The sequence below is a fragment of the Gigantopelta aegis genome, chromosome 4, assembly GCF_016097555.1.
Source record: "Gigantopelta aegis isolate Gae_Host chromosome 4, Gae_host_genome, whole genome shotgun sequence".
Taxonomy (NCBI): Eukaryota; Metazoa; Mollusca; class Gastropoda; order Neomphalida; family Peltospiridae; genus Gigantopelta; species Gigantopelta aegis.
The window spans coordinates 5558509-5563578 of record NC_054702.1 but is presented as its reverse complement, the minus strand read 5'-3'; positions in this window follow the sequence as shown (position 1 = coordinate 5563578).

Sequence of the window (5070 nt, the reverse complement as noted above, 5' to 3'; positions counted from 1 at the left end):
TCACATACTTAAATACATCATACTGAGATGTATCCTCGTGCCAAATCCCATGTTTGTATATGCCATATTTAATTACTTACTCGGACGGTGAATACCAACTCTCTTGCGCAAACTGTTCACACAAATGTTATGGTTCACATATTCACTCATTCCCAGTCTGGAGCTCCACGCGGTAAGATGTGTTTGTTTCGCTTGTGCACACTGCACGTGCTTTCGTGTGCTCGACTTGGGGGTCCTTCATTTCGTTGTTTTTGTCAGTGAAATGAAGTTTTCTACTGGGATGTATGCGGCCATTGGAACTGATTGAACGCTGGAACGCTTCTCGTTTCGACAGCCTGCACCACCAGGTTGGATTCTTTTTTAGCGAGATTCCTTGCCTCCACGTCATTTCTCCGTCTGACTGTCGACTTGTTTTTTTCGTGACTCGTATGACGGCCATTCTGCAGACCGCCACGGTTGTTTGCGTTTAGTCTCTACATGTCCGAGCCTGTCCTAGCAGCACTGGAAGATTGACCGCCCACTCTAAGAAGAAATAGGAAGCGGGGTCGGCCCCCATCTACTCTTTTTTTTAGACTTTCATTTGTTTTATATTGATACCATCTCGTATTCTCCGGAGCCGGGTCCGTCCGTACCACTATACAAACCATGACGACTGGACTATACCCTAGTCTGATACTATCTCGTGGACGTGGACATATATATCGAACTTTAAACTTTTAGACCTTTTTATGCCGAAATTACCTTTTTAAAGTATTATTAAATAGTGCGATCCTCTCTTCTTTATCTTATTTACTCAAATGTGTTGAGTGTGTCGTTAAATAAACCATTTCCTTCCTTCCTTCCTTCCTTATGTATTGTTAGATCATCCTTCTAAAATGCTCCAAATTATATAAATATTGGGTCGAGCAGTCAATTCCTTTTTATTTTTGGCTTGTTAATTATTATGTTTTAAAATTCTATTAACTTTTTCACTAATTGCTATTTTAAAAATTCCGTCCTTTTCCAACTCTACTTCCCCACCCACCTTCTGTTCCAGACCCAGTCACTGGCGAAGTTACAGATTGTGCTTGAACCTTAATTGGATATAGGCACGTTAATATGTTATCCAATCCAATAAAAAAGCATGGCACGTCGTATTTAATCTACCTGCAAGAAAGCAGGAGGGGGATCATACACCATTTAAAAGATTGGATGAATGTTTTTATTTTGCTGAAAATCGAAGTTACATTTTTTGGGGTACCCGTCACTGATTTCAACCTCTTGTGTACACTGCATAACAACTTTATAACAAACAAAAGTGTATTTATTTATTGACAATGGATAATAGTATTTGCACAAATAATCATCGTCACATATTACTACCAATCAGAGCCGCAGCTGTTTTAACTCCGTAAATATTTCACGGTGCACCTCAAACTCCGACATCGAATTTTCTTATTTGGTGTAATCCAAGCTTAACAAATGGAAAGGCGATTCCGTGTAGGAGTCAGGTTTAAATACTACGCTCTAAAACATGTGCAGTTATGGAGTGCATTACACATGGAAAGGCGATTCCGTGTAGGAGTCAGGTTTAAATACTACGCTCTAAAACATGTGCAGTTATGGAGTGCATTACACATGGAAAGGCGATTCCGTGTAGGAGTCAGGTTTAAATACTACGCTCTAAAAGATGTGGAGTTTTGGAGTGCATTACACATGTTAAAGCAGTCTTATGTTGGACTAATGTTCCCTGCCCCAAAACCTGCAGCAATTATGAGGATTGACTATTCAATATACGGATTTAACCCAAAATTGGTTTTTCTAACAATAAAATTCCTGTATGACGATCGATCTATGTAAAACCTCTGTTACACTTGTATCAAAATCTGTAAACACACACGCAAGCACGCACGCACGTATACACGCACGCACGCACGCACTCTCTCACACACACACACACACACAAACACAAACACACACGCACGCACTTTGATATACCTTTGATATACCAATCGTGGTGCACTGGCTGGAATGAGATATTGCCCAAGAGACCCAGCGATAGGGCTGATTACATAAGCCCGAAAAATATTTCATATAATATATATTTTGAAAGAGAGCAAGGTTTTTCTTAATATTGTTACATTTAATGTAAAAAAAATAAAAAAATAAAACTTTGCCCTAAGATTAATATAGATGCAAAATAAAAACAAAAAGATACTTTAAACGGAAAAAAGTTTTAATATCTATAATATGTCAGTTTTACATTCCAACAATAAAATAAAGTTTAAACAAACTAGCATTACAATACGCACAAAGAAAGCAGATTGTCACACAAATAAGCAGTTTCCATGTGTGCACCGACATGCTGTTCAAAGTTTTCAAATTTACGTTGTACGAAGTATTCGTCTTTGGTTTGAGACTTGTATGGGTTCATCTTGTGGTAAAATTAGCAAAGTAATTGATGATACAGAGTATGCTTTGATTTTAGGTTCAAAGTGTAATATATTTTTTATTTTACAACATTACGAAATGCACTACATTGGAGTTGTCTGGAAAAGTAATACTGTACTACGCTCCGTTATGTTGAATTGGCTTTTAGAGTACGTAACGGTACCAGTCTACGGACATATGGCCGCAGATAAGAGTTACATAAGTAAAAATGTATGATTTCTTTAAAAAAATAAAAATACCAGAGGGTAATTTTGTCAAAATGTGATCCTGCGCCTAATCGTGAATGCATAATAGGGAATAGCCCCCCCCCCCCCCCCCCGACCAAATGGATATGGTGTTATTAAATTCAAATCACCAATCACAGGCCAGTATCCTACAGTAAATGCTCACAGATTAAGTGTCATGGTCTTCAATAAGGAGATGGAAATAGATGGCAGGGACATCAGCCACCTGTGCCATAACCGTCTTTGTATGTTTAAAGAGCACTTATCTGTTGAGCCACATGCAATTAGCAGCTCACGAATACAGTGTGTGAACAGGAATGTCTGTCATGGACATGGACAATACCCCCCCCCCCCCGTGCCTCTTGCATCTAAGAATGCAAAACATATATATAACAATGTGAAACAATAACAAAGGTTAATTTAAATACATTTTTAAAGTAATAAAATCACATATAAATATCACGACTGATTGGGAATGTTTAAATTCACTCTACAATGTCTAGGGCTCATGTTCCCAGCAGAAATGCTTCACAATCAAACTAGTAGTCTACACTGTATGTATAACTTGAACGTTTGTTAGAATGCACGACTTCGAGTAGCTAGGGTCACAGGAGTTATCTGCTCTTTGACTGTCAGTATCAAGTAAACATTTCTGGTAGTCAGTTCGCTGCTCTCTGTGTAAATGTTTATATTGTATGTGATCTCGAATTTTATATTCATGCTGGATTAAGTGGCTTTTAACAACCTGAGGTCTATTTAGGTATCTCTTTTGATATTCTGTTTATCTGTCCATCTGATGTAATGAATGCATCACCCGAGCTGACAGTTCAATCCCACAATGAAGTTTGTTTGTTTTGTTTAACGACACCACTAGAACACCTTGATTTATTAATCATCAGCTACTGGATGTCAAACATTTGGTAATTTTAACATATAGCCTTAGAGAATGAATGAATGAATGCATGTTTAACGACACCCCAGTACGAACAATACACCAGCTACTGGATGTCAAACATTTGGTAATTTTAACATATAGCCTTAGAGAATGAATGAATGAATGCATGTTTAACGACACCCAAGTACGAAAAATACTGGGTGTCAAACTATGGTAATGGGGTAGCCTTAGAGAGAAAATCCTCTATATTTTTTTCATTAGTAGCAAGGGATCTTTTATATGTACCATCCTACAAACATCCCACACCATACCACGGCCTTTGATATACCAGTCGTGGTGCAATGACTGGAACGAAAAATAGCCCAATGGACCCACCAACGGGGATCGACCACAAACCGACCGCGCATCAAGTGAGTGCTTTATCACAGGGCTACGTACCGCCCCCTCCCTCAGTGATTGCAGTTTTCTATTCAGCCTGAGAATGATGGATGCAGCTCGTCCAGTCATGGTTCGTGAATAGTTCACGATTTTAGGTAAAGAAACACCGAGAGAACGGATCGCAATCTTACATTTTGGTGTGCCTGTATAATATTTAATTTACCCTACAGCTGAAATACTTAGTTTAATCTTCAGAAGTTCCAGTACTAACATTTTGCCATTTTCATTCATATTCAGCTCTGTGATTCTGTGTGTACCCAGGAACATGGATTGGTGACACCAGTTGTTCGTTATTCCTTCATTGCAGACGACTGAGTACCGTGAACACTTTGAACATAGATTCCAGAACCTTTGGTAAGTTTCGTTTCAGTGTCCTGATATCACCAGCATGTAGTTTCATTAGTTCCTTAAGAATTAAACTGCACCTTTCTTTCATATCCTGGCTGAATACTTTTCCGTGCTTCACGTTTCTTTTCACGGGATTGAAGTTAGCTTTGTAACACTTGCAGAACTGGAGCCAATTTCACTAAAGTTGTCTAAACAACGTAAGTTACGTTTTGCACGTAAACGTAAATCTACGACTGAAGAGCATTTCACAAAGAAGTGTAAACTTAAGGTACGAGTAAAATTAGACGTACATCTAAGAGCGGACCTCGGCTCATTTGCCTTGCACAAACTCAACTTGCTTCTATTACAATTCTGTGACGCCCCTCTCCCCTTCACAAATGTCTAGATCCGCCCCTGCTATCAAATGTATTATTTTAAAACTTATATTTGACCACTGTATCATGTTTTACTTTCATCTTTTTAAAATTCAACATAATATTTTCTCTACAATTTAGAAATAAAAGATATATCCATACACAAATGACTGCCTGGTTAACTGACTATTATTTTGATTGGGGTGAAAGTTGTCTAGACAAAAAACAAAACAAACAACAACAACAAACAAACAAACAAACAAAAACAAACACCCCCCCCACCCCCACCCCACCCCAAATACACTCGAACAGTGGCGCAGCGTGGGTGGGGTTACCGGGGCGGTTGCCCTGGGCGCAAAATTCTGGACTGGTGGAAGGGACT